Raw genomic sequence first — 17,824 nt, forward strand, 5'->3', positions numbered from 1 at the left:
TGGCTATTAACAAATTCATAGAGGCAAACAAAACAGTTGCCTGTCTAAAAACAAACGCAGCGTTTAAACCGCGGCGTTTTCCCCACCGGTGCGTGACCGTAGATCCGACCGATTCTTAAGTGTTATTGCACAAGCGTTTCCCAGCGTAGTTTTCGTGAAGCGATTGTCATTCCAAGGTCCTTATTGTTCTTTTACAACTGTCTTATTTTTATTAGGATAATGTTCTTTAATTATTTCGAGAACTGTTGCGTTATTTTTAGGTTGGCGGTTTTTGGGTGATGCATTTACCAAAATAACTTTACGTAGGTACCTACTAAGTAAGTTTTAGTTGGTGGTAAAGTAGGTGTAGTAAAAGTAGGTAACCTATTTGGTTTGATGTGCTACTACTTTTGGCTATATAATTTAAATGTATTGGAAACTAGTAAGTAACAGGTAAATATATCTTTGCGATACTACTAAATACCTGCGTAAATTATGTTTTTTAATGTGTAAATTTGTATTGTGTAAATTAAAAAAATAAAAACAATAGCAAACACACAAAACACTTTATTCCATTACACTCAGTTTAAACCACATACTTTTCTGTTCCCAACGTCATTCGCCCAACTGCATAGCACTGACAGGATCCATAGTTACAGAAACAACCGGGGCCCAACTTGATTTTACAAGTAACATCATTATTGCCATAGCATTCTGTAAAAAAATAATCATCATTAATTTAAGAGCCCAGCTCTTGTCGGTGCAGCTCCTTCCATTTACACCTATATAGCGCCAACTCCTGAACTTCCTTATACGTCACAACCTTCACCTTTTCTTTAATTAAATGATGATTATTTTAGTAAGGCCCAAACAATATGAATTCATCGTGGACTCGGTTTTAATTCTTCATTAAATGCAGCCAGATTTTTTTGGTCTAAACCGACTAAATGTTTGCCGCATAACCTCATCAATACCTAGCTTGTTAAAATATTGTCCTTAAATATGGCTGAGTAAAATAAAACTCACTCAATGGACTAATAGAAAATATGATACCAACTTTAATAATTAAGTGATGATTCTTTTATCAACTTGATTTGGTTTAGTGCTGTTTTGAAATTGGTCTTTCTTCTCTGGCTTCCTGAAATGGACGATATTTAATTTTACCATATGTCAGGACGAATAATGAAGGCTTCCAAGCCGATTGTCAGCCAGGGCGGCTGGTCTAATGTCAGTTGCGAAGGACATGTGATGCACAAGATGTTGCGCAGATACAGGTGGACTCCCTACTCTTTACCTATCATAGCCCGACGAGACGGTAATCCGACACCACCAGAGAGAGATCAGACATTGATATGAATAAAATTACATACCTGGCATATATCTCAATAACCGAATAGATGAAGTAGCAATATTTAACAGCATAATATCGAATAATATAACGATTCTTTTCCACCCCATGATGAACAAACAAATATTATATTGGTTAAAATTCCTCTTATATATTTGTATATTCGATTTAACAGTAATCGATCAAATGTAATTCTTGTTTATTATTATGTTTTTAACCGTAAATAATTTTAAACACTAATGTATAAAATGTTAACATATTTTATTGTGTTTATTTAATGTTTTTTAAATAACTCGTTGATTATATTTTGTTTAAACCAAAATTACAAATTAAATATTGGTACTGCTCCTTCATAATTTGTCGTGACAGTTCGTGGTTATTTGTGATCTTTGATAGCCTTACTTAATTCCTTATCATATATCATCTTCATCAACTAAGGTTCGCCTAAGGGTCAAGCTTTATCAGTCATCGTAGAATTGCCTACTTTATCAGTTATCGTGTAATTAATTAGGTACAAATAAAGCGTAGTAGCGTAGCGGCGTAGCAGTTTTTTTTACATACATAAACTGAAATAAATTATTTTAGGATCCAGTTTTTGTATTGTAAAAACATTAAAAGAAACTTTGCACAGTAATATGAATTATAGTGTATTTCTCAAGATTTCATCCGCGTCCGCGTGGGTGCGGCCCGTACCTTCGCTATCCGTGACGCACTTTTTAGTCTGTGAAAATAGAACCTATGCAATTATATGCATTTGATAGGGGTGAACGTAACGCACGCGATCTATTATCATGGCGCCAGTGGTCGATGTACATAAAGTAAATAGTCTTTGTCGATGTAACTCTATGTTAATTCAAGAAATACAAAACTGATCAAATGTAGTAACAGACATTTTATAAAATTTGAAAAAATTGCCGGATGTTGTTTCAGAATTGAATGTTTAGTGAGTATGGAACTGTCCCTTCAGTAATCCTTCCGAAAGTATAGGATGTACCCAAAATTCTCTATTTTTTCTTCTTTTTCTGTACTTCATGTACAAAATAATACTTCGCGATCTCTGCACGATTGTCCCTACAGCTCTGCCGACAAAATGATCGAAGATGTGCGTCGTGTGCGTTGAGTCTGTGAAAAATCCGCGTCTCCAGACTTTTTGTGCGCCGCAGACTCGATTTCGCAATTTCACATTCGGAATACGAAACTTTAATGTATTGTTGTAACTATTTTTTATTAATATTGTACATTTTTAGGGTAGTTCATTTATTGATTTCACCACATATTGTTCTACATTAACATTTTTAAATATTAAATCAAATAAAAAAAAAACATTTAAAAACATTATTATTACCTACCTATCTTTTGGTTTTTCAATGTTTAATGTATTGTTATTTTTTGTTACAGGTAAGACAAAGCGAAGGAAAACAGTGCCTTATAAAAAATCGTAAGATTGTTTTCATGCTGTCCTTTATTTTGAATTTCATCTCACGCCTTGTAATAGAAAACATTTAAGCAATCATTCCAGCAAATAACCTGAAGTTTCAGTATATGTATTATTTTTAAGAGGAAAATGATAACTCCATTAAAATCGCTTTAGCATTACGCTGTCACTATTTACAACTTAAATGATTCCAATTATAGCATTGGGAATATTTCACTCAGTATGTTCTCACGGAACAAATAACTCATTCCTACAATTCTATTCAAAGAGAAAGATAACATCGACAATGCTTTCGTTTCGAAAGATCGAATTATAAAAGGAATTAACATGTTTTACTCGACATTAGTATCTGATTAAACATCAAACAGTACCAAAGTATAATCTTTATCTAGTACTACTGGGCCTATATTTGTTTTAGAATAGCCTGATTTCGACATTCATACAAATTGTAATACAATTCAATTATATGGAAGCATAGACATTCGTTCAAATTAAGGTACATTTGACATAGATATTTGAAAATCAATCTTTCCTTTGAATAAAACTTAAGCAACTCCAAAAACATAAAAATAAAACGTTTATTCAAAGTAGGCTGAAAATCAGCAGTTCGGGGACGTCAAAATTAGGTACATAAGACAGCAACCAAAAACGCCCACCCTTCTTCACATCTTATGTGTAATTATACTGGGAAGAAAAAGTGGCGCAATAAACTCACCCTACAATAATAAAATTGAAGTAAAAAAATTATAAATTACTAGACCTACTGCGTAAAATACAAAGCTTATTATGAACTCAATCTTAACATACTTCCAGTCACGCATAACATTAATTAGTAGCACTAAAACTACAAAATAAACACTAGATAATAGTATAGCTTGAACATTGCTTAAGCAACCAGTGGTTTAATCACGTAACGAACAATTGCTTTCGTTTCTTCTAATCTATGAAACTAGTTCTGTAGTCTATATACTTAAGTTTCTCGATGAAGAATATTCTTGTTTTATCCCTCTAGGCTCTGTAGACTTCATAATTGTAAATATGGGGTCTGTAACTCCCTTTGTTACGTAGGCGTGAGAAATGTATAGGGCAAAACTATACTATATCTGCCGTATTTTGTACACCGGAAACGAGAGAAAATATTATGTCGTCGTCAGAGCCTTTTTATCGTCCCGCGGAGAAGGATTGAGCGTTGATATCAACACTTGATCAATGCGGGTCGGTGATTTGAGACTTTATATGTAGTCCAGGTTTCCTCGAGATGTTCCTTCACCTTATGATCAGCCATTGGTGTCCAAGATATTCTTGGAAAGTAAAATATTGTATATTGACATATTTCATGGCAAAAGTATATATATACGTTAAAGGACACATATATTTCTATACTAAATTTAGATTCCAAGCTAAGAGTTCGAAAATGCATCTCCAATAAATTCCTCACATCAAGCATTGGAAACCGTCAGCATATCCCATTGCTTTACCATAGAAACAAATATTTATTTGACAATAGCTACAATTACAGTAGTTAACCATTAACAAAGGCAGCCTACATTCAATTAAATCCGTCATAAATTACACCACGTATAATACAGTGTATGTATAAGTTTCCTAACATTACCTTCGCGTTAAGAAAAATACCGTGTTGCAATGTCGCAGTAAGATGTCCACATTACGTATGTGGAGCAAAACGTACGGACGTCCAGTTGTAGCCAGTGGAGTGTGGTACAAGGCATGAACATCATCAACATCAGCCTTTTTATGGTCCCACAGGTATATTAGGGCACAGGCCTCCTAATATAGAGAAGGATTGAGCGTTAATCACCAACTGACTCAATGGGGGTTGGTGACTTCAGACTTCATAGTCCAAGTTCTCTCACGATGTTTTCCTTCAAGTTTAGTACTTAGGCAACTTTATAATAATTCAAACAAAAACAAACAATAATAAACTTCAATCAAATAAGACAAGAAGGCACAAAGGCCTCAAATCACCTATCAAAGATCTTGCACTTTCGATATTCCTTTTACAATTAACTTCCTTCGCTAATATACAGTTGCAAATATATTTTAAGTAATTACATCCAATTTTTATAAGATTCTATGTTAGTTAAGTTTTAGCTAAATTGTTAGGCGTTCGAGGGCTTGCAGGAGTGTAAATGAGAATTGAGTAGCTCGCCGTCCATTCATCTTTGGACGATAGGCTTGTGTTCACAGTTAGTAGGGCATCGATTTAAAATAATTTACACATGTACTACTTTGGCAATGTATGAAGGCAGAAAACGTATTATAAAAAGTATAGCTCTTCACTTATATCATAGACCAAACGCACACTCATAAATGCATGCCTTACAATAATTTGATACCGAATCATTATAATTACGAAAGTCATTATGCCCCACATAGCATAGAGGGCGTTACGTACGCTAGCTAAATATTGTTACATTTTTTGTTCAGACTTAATTAATTTAGACTTTATACTGCTAGAAATGTTTAATTGTTAAATCTGATAGAGATTGTAATCGCTAGTGATAGTTTCAGTTTCGTAACTTGTAAATTTATTTGTATGCGACGTTATTAAGTCGCTAATGAAATGTTATATCTGAAAGAGTCAATCTGACTCAAATAGTAAAAATGAGAAAGTATCAAACTATCTAAATGAGATTAGATATTTTTTAGGGGTACCAGATGTTCCGTGCAGTTGACAGCTATCATATTAAAAGAGAATACTACCGTTTGTACTATAAGTGTATTCACGGAGACGAGTTAGTATAGCGCCTTCTCTATTGCACATTTTCATACAAATGACAAAGACAAAAAAAACTTTTTTAGGATCAGTGGGCGTTAACAATACCTTAGAAATGTAAACGTGCGTTCACACTGCGCTTCTTAAAAGTACGCTTAGTTTTTTCTTGCGGCTTCGTCTATCGTATTAATTGAGAGACATTTTGATAGAATTTATTTATTGTTACCTACTTTTTTATTTAACTGATGGATATGAAGGAAAGAAATAAAATCGAGAGTTAATGATTATATTTTCTTTATTATATTATAATATCTACCTAGTATACATTTTCATAACATATCATCATCATCATCACTCTCCGTACTATCGCTACTGTCGTTTCCTACATTTATTATGAATCTTTCAGTCATTGCTTCCACATTTCTGTCCATGGCATCCATTTTGGGCTCAACTATTTCTTTGACATGCTTTATACATTTTTTCCATTTCTCTGCCCATACAGCCATTTTTGGTCGCAGATATGATAAAGATGTAACAAGTCGCAACAGTTTCGTAACAGGTACGACACAACGTGACTGTGTAAGGATTAGCTTTTATGTGTTGTAACGGTTCAGTAAAAATGTGACGGAAACTAGATTCAGTAACTTTGTGTGGTCGCTGTGTCGATACTTTACAGCTTAATTTGTAACCACACATTTTAGAAACTTTGCGTTTGGTTTGTAACCAGTGTGCAATGTTGACACAATTGTGTTGTAACTGGGTAGTAACATGTGTAGTCGATGTTCCAGAACACTTTAACAATAACTTGCATATATAAAAACATGACGAGAGCCAGTTATTCTCAAACTGTCTATGTTTTCTGCCATTATCAACCATTTAATGAAATTTAAAATGAGTAAACAACCAAAAACCTTACGTAAATTCCGATGGACTTCAACTTTTTACAGAAGAGTAAAAGAAATAAGTACGTCCCAAAATATCTCAAGTACCTAATTGTACTCGTACACTAGTTTTTTTTTTTTTATTATAATACCTAATATTTTTTTCATGATGTGCATTGTTGGTAGGGCACATTGACGGATACCCATTTTATTGAACTTAAAACTTATTCTTTTCTAGGCCATTTACAGGAAAACAGTACGGAATTTAGTGGAGGAGCTTAGTGGTATAGTCCCTAGTGCCAAAGTTTCAACTTTCGAGCTCCAAATCGCTGTTTTTTCGTTTTCTCGGCCAAAACAAGACGTCTTCGTCTTTAACTCAAGTACTCGGCACAAGCGATATTAATTCTGATGAGCCTCCTTTGGTTAGAACAATGAAAAAAGGCATCTTGACTTGATAAAAACTTTGGGAAACACTGTAACCAAATATTAAGAGAAACCATCTTAAAAATCTAGTAATTTTGTAACAATTTACCGTAACATGTCGACACGTGTTGACACATTATCGTAACTTTGTGACTAGTTGCGACGAGCATATTTTTCATAACAAACATCAAAAATGTTTTTTCATAGTTCATTATTTATCAATTTTATGAGTAAATCTTGCTAAAATAATTTGTATTAGGATTAAAATATTTGATATTGTATTTAAATGGAAGCTTTTAAGTACTCGATGTGCATAATTTTATATTTTTATTTTATTTAACAAAAGTTTTTCTTTCGCCAGAATTATGAAAACATGATATTACGGTGGCGCGTTGGAAATATCAACATATTCAAAGAAATTACACAGTAAACTTTTTTCCCCAATAAGATTTGAGCATTATAAACCATATTAATTAATGAAAACTAAAACTTTGTTAACTTACCTTGAGTTCATCAACTCAAGGTAAGTAAACCATCATTATGGGATTTCTTGTATTTTGTATTCGTCGTGTCACTCACGCACGAGCCAACGAAATTGATCGAACGAATGAATGATTGAATGATTAGTGCTAACTCTGGTTAAAATATGGTAACAATGTTACGACACGGCGACGTAAATTAGAAACCAAATGTTACTTGTTTATTGTGTCGAGATCTTCCCCATTTTTAGTTGCAGCGACGGCGCTAACACGGAACGTCGACGAGATTATGTTTCGAGATAGATCAGTGTCGACGCTAAGTGTCGAAACGGTTACGTTATGTTCGCAAAAATGGTTATATGGGTGCGTCAATATATTGAATGGATTCCTTTAATACAATTTTTAATTCTGCCATTTTGTGTGTTTTCATGTGTGAAGCTACATTTCCTTTAACTTGAGCCCACACTAGCTCAATTGGATTTAATTCGCAATGATACGGTGGCAGTCTCAGTACAGTTTTGTTTTGTGACTTTGCCATTTCGTCTATAATACAAGCGTCGTATCGCTGTCTATGGTTTTTAACAATGTTTAATAATTCACGTTTCAACATTTCAGCGTTACAGCTAATATTTTTTTCGCGTAACCAATTACATATATCCTGTTTTTTAGATTTGGCCGTTGGGATTCGCTCTATTTTCCTAGAGTGATAGGAAGCGTTATCCATGACTATCACAGAATTATCGTCCAGCATATTTAAAACTTCTCTAAACCAATTTTCAAATTCTTCGGCATTCATCTCCTTGTGATAATCGCCTTGTTTCTTCGACTCAAACATATTTAGACCACCTTCGACGAATCCATCCTCACTCCCAATATGAGTAATAAGTAGTCTTTTGCCTTTTCCTGTAAAGAGAATATAAAACATGTTATAAAACACGTGTTTCAACACTGAGAACATAACTATAACTTAATGATAATAATAACAATGGATGTAGCGCACCTGGGCCAGTTTTCTATGCAAAAATTGGGAAAAAGTATTTTATTATGATAATGCTCATTTATGACAAAAGAACAATAAACCGGTCATTAGCACACATGCGCCGCTTAAAAATTAATATTGACCATTACATAAATAAAAAATACACACCTGAAGGTGTTTTCAAGCCAGTTGTTAGTCCATTAATAAAAGCGTCTCGCCTGCTTTTCACTGTGGTATCGACCCAAGCTTTTGAGGTAGTGTGACCTTCATTCACCCAAGTTTCATCTAAATAGTAGATTTTTTGATGATTATTTCGTGCATTTTTGATAGCTCGCAGATAATTTCTTCTCCAAAAGAATATGTCATCGCGATCCAGCAATAAGCTGTTTCTGCTTCTCTTACAAAATTTAAAACCAATTTTTTTCAATATTTTATGTAGCGTCGTTCTCTTTATAACGCCCAAAGTGCCATCATCACTGATTTTCTTTAAAATCTTATCAAGAGTAGGTATTTCATTCTGCGCGAAGAAATTGTGGACTATATTTCTGATGGCACATTTTGTAAAGTTATCAATCGTATCAACAATTGACAAACGTTGCTTCAATTTCTTCGGAGATTTTAGCTCGCCACTATCATTCTTCTCTTTTACAATTCTATGAACAGAAGCCCAGTGAACACCTAAAGAAGATGCAACTGCTTTCAGAATGTCACCCTTGGAGGCCGAAGAGTCTGCATTTCTCATTGCGTGGTACATATTTAAAATCATAGTCTTCTCGGTAGACAAAAAAGCCCGCCGTTTTCTTTTAACAGCAGATTGTTCGATATCCGCCATTATCTCAATCAAAGCAATCAATCATATAATCCAATACACCAGCCGGTTCACAAGTTGAGCGCACAGTCACAAAGAAGAGCACGTCTGCACAATACGGGAAGTATGAGTAGACTAAAAAGTACTCGTACTGTGTACACCGCCTTAGCATTTATCACTGACCAATCGCAGTTAAAAAATTGTGTGAGTGAGATAGCGCTCTACTAACTCGTCTCCGTGAATACACTATAACTGACAGCTACTGTCAACTGCACCAAGAAAAGGTCAGACTATATATTGGTATCACATATAGGTAGGCATCACATTATAGCAATCATTAGCAAACATTTTGAACCAGTATGAAGAGGATAAGTATTTAGCAGTGACCTTTAACAAGCTAAGTATTGCAAAAAGGTATCGAGATATATCATCAGTATTTTAATAACTACTTATGCTTATACTTTGGGTGGGTACTATCTCCGATTGCATTGAATCTTCAGTAGGTATAGAATGTTTCTAGATTATAATATCGGACATTAAACTGTTAAATATAATTTACTACCTTCCACTCCCAGTTTCGCTACGTAATGAGGGAACTCCTTCCCGCACGCGGATAAAATTATCGGCAGTCATAATCATATCAATCATAAATCAGTAGAATTCATTTTATGTTAGGTAATGTATTATTACACAATGATTTATATTTTTTAACTTAAAACTTTAACTGAATCCGCCCACCAGCTAAAAAACTCGAGTCTATATGTTATTATAATATTTTTAATGGCGTCCACGGCCGATTTCGGCCACGGCGGCTGTTCGCATACAAGGAAATCAGCCAGCTGTGCAGGACATATCATAGTGCACGAGCATTTGCGCAGACACAGGTGCACTCCCTATTCCTTCACTCTCATAACTCAATGGGACGACAATCCGACACGACCGGAAAGAGATCAGGCGCAGGACCGACATTCACGTGCTCTCCGATGCACGGGTGAATCAATCACCAACTTCCATACTACGGGCTGCTTTGTGAAAGTTTAAGAAAACCCAAAAAAAATACATTACAAAAAATCAAAATATTAATCACTTTAAAAATGATTGACCACTTGAAACTCAGTTAACGAAAACAAAAAAATAATTGCTTCAAAACGTTAATAAATTAGTCACGCATTTCTTTCTGAAATCAGAAGTCGTTAGCGAGAGCACGACCCTTTCATTCAAGATTTTAATAAACGTGATGAAGCTGACAGCTGAAAAACCATCAATTTAAATGTAAACAAAAATAAGTCTTATATCCATGTAATAAAGTCTAGATTCGATATTTGCATGATTAGTGAGTATACCTACTAGCGGACAAGTTTATTATTTTTAAAATTATATTATATGCCGATTCGAGAGTCTTATACTATAAGACCATCATCACCATCATCTGTCTAGCCTTTTCCCAACTATGTTGGGTTCGGCATCCAGTCTAACTGGATACTGCAAGAGCATCAATAAAAATTCAAACAAATTGAATTATGTTTTTTTGTGCACTTTTAATATGCAACGGGACAATCTATTGAATTTGAAAATAACCCAGTTTACAGTCGTATACTTATCATGACATTTGAAGCTCTAGACAAAAAGTAATTTGATCTATTCAGCCTTTCACAAAGAAACAATTGCGTAATTGTAAAAGGTAATAGGTATCAAAAGTATCATAAAAGTAGGTCTGATCAATGGTTGGGCAGCACCTCATTTCAATCACTTACATTGGTGTATAGTTGTAGGTGAAATCGCAAGAGAAAACAAGTGTAGTTGCTATACTTATTCTAAACTCGCTCATTGTCTTAATTATAAAGTTGAAGAAAATTTTTGTTTGAATGCCTAAAAGTATCATTATCAGTATAGTTTACTAATCTCTGGAAGTAATGCTCCGATTTGAAACAAATCTTTCAGTTTTAGAGAGCAAATTTTTGAGGAAGACTGTATGCTGGCTGTATATTATTTTGTACTAATGGGACGCGGATAAAACTGCTGAAAGTTAGTGATATTTAATATTAAGATGAATAATTCTACAGCGATGTACAAAGCCGCAACAGTTTCACAGCATAAATATAACCAACTTTATTTACTAAATTAGCTCATCAATGTAATCTAATGATGGCGGAAAATGTCAAATGATGCCACAAAATTACCTACTCTCAAATATGACGAAAATTGATTAATGGTTGAACTTAATGATCCAAGTTTCTTGTACCCAGAAAAAAGACTAACCAACACCTTTCGTCAAACTGTGTTACCAACCTTAAGAAATCTTTCGTCAATGCCTAAATTTTGTATGAAATTCCGACTAGAAAAAAATACAAACACGAGCTTTACTTCGTCTTTAATAAAATGTTTTCAACTTGATTTCTTACGCCACAAGGAAAGTTAAGTATAATTTCGCAATGCATATGACAAACTTCATAAAAAAACCTCAAAATACCGAACATCCAAAATGCAGTAATTCGTCAATTCGCACAAAAACAGCGAACATTAACTTAATAACCCTCAATTGGCGACAATGAGCGACATTTCAAAAGGGTATTTTTTCAATTTCATGTCCAAAATGAGGAGCAATGATACGCTTAACGCCTTAAGTAATCGGACAAGTCATACAAATTTGGACCGTATCTCGTTACGGTAAAGTTTCAGCCATATACCAAGTTGAAATGCGATGTTTTTTTGCAGTATGCATGCGAATTGGGTTAGGTGTGCAATAAATCTGCATAATCAGACTGTTAATGCATAACAGTTTTTTTTTCTGTTTTTCGTTTCAAGGCTATACTCAAATGGATTACTTAAGGATTACGAGAAATTACCTAGTTGTTGTAATTGGGCATTTTATTAGTACTTAGTCTAATTTTTCTAGACTATTTAGCTTAATGATTGTTATATAAGTAGTTCGCGCTTCAATTGTTTTTACAAATTATTATTTGGACATAGCGTGTTACTAAGTAGCATTCATAAAATAAAATAATGTATATAATGACGTCATTCTACTTATACATATATTGGTAGCTTTCTTTAATTGCTCACTTTGTTTTACATGCTTTATATGATTTTATTCGAAGATTCTTCATTGGAGTGACTGAAATTATCACCTTAAATAATAATAAAAGCCAACTAGGTACATAATTACCCAATTATCAGTAATTGAAAATAACCATTTTGTTTTACTCGTCACTAATTTACATAAAGATATCTTCACATCACATTATCCTCATACAATTTATGCAAACTGCAAAACATTTTACCTCAACGACTTGACGCCTCTTTCACGCGAAACTTATGTTAATTTTCTTCATAAATTAATTAAAACCAACCATAAGTAATACATTATTAAGTTGTAAGTAGTGTTTAAAATCATGATTTTCTAATTAGGGATTTCCAAGGGTGCGTCGCACTGTTTATTTTTAACAAAAACCATACCGTAATCCGCCGTGAAATCGTGGCCCATTGGTCAAATCGTGGTTTGACAACCGAAAGTAGTTCGGTTATCGTTATAGATAAATGGTAACCCATCGTAAGTGTTTGTCCTGGCTTCGGGATCTGTGCGCAAAAATATGCTAGTGCATAGGCAAACATATACACATAACTTGTTTAGATGCAATAAAATTAAAAAGATATTCAGTATTATATTCAGTAGGATTCTCAAAGTCCTTCATATCTTCGTAGATCTTCAATTATAATTATTATTCAAAAGAAACGTCTGCCATTGGACGAACACTCATAAATTCTCAAATACCAGAAAACGGTTGCACAATAGTTTGGATCATTATCACTGTTTAATATATAAATAATAGTATAAACTTATTTTTTAGAGCTAAAGTAAGTATGTTTGTTTGAACGTGCCAATGTCATTAACTACTGATGCGACTTAAAAAAATCTTTCTGTATTAGATAGCTCATTTATCAAGGAAGCCGCTGGAGCTAGTAAAGTATAAAAGATTTGTTAAACACATTCATTTAAATGTCACGATTTTCTACATCTCGTACATCTAATTTTAAATGGTATTTTTGTTTTTATGAATAAAATATGTAACAATTCATGTAACATACAAAATAAAATATTTTTTGTCTATTTGATGCTACTGTTTCATTGAGACTTAATGGGAATTGAATCAGATAAATTCTTATCGAAACATTCAAAAATAAGTAATTAGCTTGCATTTAGGCTTGGCTTTAAGTATTCTTTGATAAAAAATATATCATAATGATTATAACACACTTTTAACCCCAGAACATCAGAAAGACAGCTATTTCCTATTCCTTTGGAAACATGCTAATGCCGGGTTCACTTATCAACCAGGCTTGCTATTTACAACTGCCTTCAAAAACACAGGGTGTTTCTCAACCGTCCACAAAACAAAAAAAAACAAACATTTTTTGCTCTACATGTCGTAACATCTTGCATCAGGCTCCCGTTATTATAATATAAGTATATCAAGTGTTAAGCACACACATTAATGAATTACTACACATATACACACACACATGCACGGTTTACACAACCGCACTAGTAGTAATAAATTGCAAATGTTTTGTTTTTATTTTGCGAGTAGGATGCCTTTCACGAGGCGTGTGGGGTACTGGTGATGATAGAAGTGTGTCTGTTAGATTAAAATGCGCCTTTATAATAGTAATGTGTTAAAAGAATAACAGGGTTTAATTTATGGTAACAAATCAGTAATTAGATGTCATGCCCCAAAATACCAGTGTGAAATAATGCACCGATGGTTATGCATATAAGTTTTTTTTCTTTCTTCGAAGTAAAATAGTATTTTGATATTGATCCGTCTTTCTCTATCTTGGCTTCCAGTGAATTTTCTCGCTCCCCATTCAAACTTAGTTTACTCGTACATCCATTCCCTTTTATTTAAAATGTATTCCACAAATCATTGAATTTCTATTCGTTTGTAAATTGTAAATAAAAATGATCTCTATTAACAATCTCATAAAAAATTTCTTTATTACTAGAGTAGAAAATCATCTTAGAATTTATATGTTTATAAATTACTTAATTAAAAACATCTGCACTACATTGCAATATTACAAGATGATGAATTATTGAAAAATGTTTCGAAATTTTTCAATCATTTTTATTACGGTCTTTTCTCCTTCGTGGTCTTACCTAATAGCATAAATCTTTTCTCAATGAGTGTACTTTCAAATTTTGCTAGTGTAATGTGTGCGAAATACCTTTCTTTTTATGCTCTCGTATGAAATCTCCTTTCATTTGATATGCTTGTTATACTTTTTAATTAATTATAATGTTTATATTAAACTTAAGTAATAAGGCTAGTTCTTGATATATTGCAGACATATCAAGGCATTGTTTGCTGCAAACACTTTTTCAGTGACGCAAAATATCATATATCCTAAGAACTTTTATAAAATATAGACGTGCTTTTATTCAATAAACGCTTTAAATATAATTTCTTCAGAGTTGACAACATATGACACTTTCGTTTACCCTTGAAATCACGAATAATACAAGTTACTAGTTTCCACTCGTGGTTTCACCAGGGCCCAGAGTGAATATCATTTCTGCACATGGATAAACATTATAAGCTGTACCTACTTGACTGTGTCAAGTTTCATAAAAACGTTCAGTCGTTTTTGATGAACAAACGGATGTTTGTTATTTTTTATTATAAACGTGAAGTATGTATGGACATACTTCACGTTTATAATATTAGTAGGAAGTAGGATGATTTTAGGACACAAACAATAGAAACGTGTAATTTCTGTCTAGTAAATGGACTTTAACCTCCTATTACTTAAACTCTGGGACTTTGACCACAAAATTCTTACGTACTTTTTAGTACTATGTATTAATTTCGCGTTTTCCTCAAATCACTCTTACATAACAGTTAAACATGTGGTTCAAGTAATTTATTTCTCTTAACCACTATCTCTTTTTAAATAATTAGATGTTATTTCAGCACTCACACGCACACGATGCGTAGTGTAAGTAACGTGTCCGTAATATTCTGAAAGGTTCGTGCTAGTATTGCTCTCGACGAATGGTGCAAATGGGTCTAAGTCTATTAGCAGCACATAACAAGAACTGGTTGAAATAAAACCTTACTTCAAACAACTACTTACACTTATTTCTAACAAGGAATATACATGTTAGGCTTTTATGATAGAACGATGTAAGCCTAAAGTATGCTGTAGCTATGGGTGAAGCCTTTGCTCAGCAGTGGGACAGCATAGGATATAAAAAAAACTCCTAAAGCCTAAAGTAGAAAAACTCTATTTTTTATGTGCTACGCGCTACGCAGCTACGAGATACAAAAAATAGTACCCATAACATAATTAATTGGATAATAGATACTTACGACAGCCTATTATATTTTCTTCATAATATGTTAAAACAATTAGTCCAAAAATGGCTTAATTAAGATTAATCAGCCAATTAATTACTATGTGACAACTACGCCCTCTGCCGGTGTCGTGTAAAACCGCATAGAAGCTCTGGTAAATTGTATAAAAACATTCTATACTTTCTAAACCTTGGGCTGACGGTAACTCGATACCAATTTATAGTTTACATATAGTTAGCGTAGATGGCGTTGTGTCATGTGGAGAAATGATATTCTGTCTATATGGTTAGTGAGAGTAGCAGTAGTTGTAATAACTAAATGTAGTCTTTTCCGAGGGACTTATAATCAAAGTATGTAGATCTTTTGGGATACATAACTTGGGTGAACAGCAGTGTGACCAGTTTGTAAGGGACCTAATTCAAATTTTACCTATAATTCGGGATACATAACTCTAATCTTTTTTTCGATGCGTTTATGAAAATACTTACATACATATTTTAATTTTCTGGTACAAAAATCGTAAAAAGGTGTCTTCATAATTTTTCTCTATACCTTTATCTGCTTTAAAAATGATGATTGACATTAATGGCTAATTAAACTTGATCGAAGGTTCTTTATTTAGGAAGGTTTTGTGGAGCAAAGTTTACAAGTGTTACTTAGTGGGTGAAATTCAATAGATAGTCGCAAAGGTTGAAAAATATAATTAAATGTTAACATTATATCGTATTATGTTGCTCTACAAAAAGCACAGCAGTGTGGCACCTTTAATGTCTCTAAAAGTGTTTCATTCTTTTCCATTGTAACAGCCCATAAAAATGCATATATATTTTACAACATTGCACTACCGACCTCTTTCGCAATAAAAACAGCGAATCAAGCTTTTCCCATGTAACTTGCAAACTACACTCGCGGACAATAAAATGTACACAGTGTAATTTTTGCACTACCAATTACGGTTACATGCCAAACCATTGGGTAATGTTGGCTGATTCTTGTTTGATACTAGTAATTAAACTTAGTTTTCATTTCCTAGTTAGTAACGTCAACGTTGCAAGAATTGGATCTAGTATTTCGAAATATGGTTTTGAAACTGTTAAGAGTAGTGTAATTATAATAATTTGTTATTGAGCTTACTTAATTATATTCATTGCTAACAAATCTAGACAGAAATATGAAGAGTTCGGAATAAAACTAGAGCTGCTTTTTAGTGATTTGGTTTATTATTACTATTATATATTTATTTGTGTAGCGAATAAATTAAATTATACCTAAATTTTTTCTCTTAAAACTTTTTGTTCCCATTCATCCCTCAAAATTAACACCATTATACAAGAAACACAGTAAAACCCTAATTAATATTCAACTGTAATTATCAAATATTATTTTGCTATTGTGTGCAAGTTTTTTCTTGCTCACGTGTACAGAAATGCGTGTGAGCGTGCTACTAACAATGGGACAAAGAATTCTTTGTATCATGTAGTAACGTTTTCATACATATACACGAACGCTTGCAGTTTGATGTGCAATGGCTGAGAAAATGCATATTGTATTGTATGACTTAACTTATCAGTTCTTTGGTGTTCGCTAACATGACGTTTGTGAAAATATAATGAGTGGTCGGTTTTTTTGGCATGCAGTGTAATGTGTCTATGTTGGGTGGAAAGTTATGTATTATTTTTTCTATTAGGTATCTATTTTACTATGTATTATTTAGAGATGACTTTATATTAAGTATGAGAATTTGAGATAGATTTCAGTTCCAATTGTGTTTTTGATACCTACAATATAATTTGAATGTGGAGTCTGTGTGTGAATTTTATTTCAACAATCAGCTACATTCAATAACCAAAAAATATATATTTAAAAAAATATAAATTTCCAAATTCTATTGACTTAAGAAAAATTCTATAGTAGTTTTCACTGAGGTTTATTTCAAATAACACAAGCTTGCATCTAAAATAAGTACTGAAATAAAAAATAAACTAAAGACAATACACCCCACAAATTTCAAATTCTCAAACAAAACCACGCAATAATAAAGAACCCAAAAGATTCCATAAAACAAACATGCACTTGACCGATTTAAAAAGCATGTCAAAATTCTAAAAGTATAACTCCAAGGTCAGTAGATAATAACATAGACAGCACAGACGCTTACTCCACTTTTGTTCACGTAAAAGTGATTCTCACGTAATCTGTAACCACTGTGTATTGTAACTTGAGACAAAAAAATAATACCTGAAAAGTAAAAAAGCTTTTTTTTTTTCGAAATCTTCTTCAATTTGGATGTAATATTATGTTATATAGATAGATCGACATGGGAAGAAGGTCGGCTACTTGTTTATACCTACTTACCTTAAATTGTGTGAGATATTTTACTTAGGAAAAATGGTTATCGT

General features: G+C 33.1%; 1 protein-coding gene across 1 annotated transcript in view; it reads left to right on the forward strand.

The window, feature by feature from the left end:
* Positions 1-17,824, forward strand: part of LOC124631666 (angiotensin-converting enzyme) — a 158,302-nt gene that overhangs the window by 79,955 nt on the left and 60,523 nt on the right. The gene's annotated exons all lie outside the window — the stretch shown is intronic.

This window comes from Helicoverpa zea, chromosome 7 (genome assembly GCF_022581195.2).
Source record: "Helicoverpa zea isolate HzStark_Cry1AcR chromosome 7, ilHelZeax1.1, whole genome shotgun sequence".
Lineage (NCBI taxonomy): Eukaryota > Metazoa > Arthropoda > Insecta > Lepidoptera > Noctuidae > Helicoverpa > Helicoverpa zea.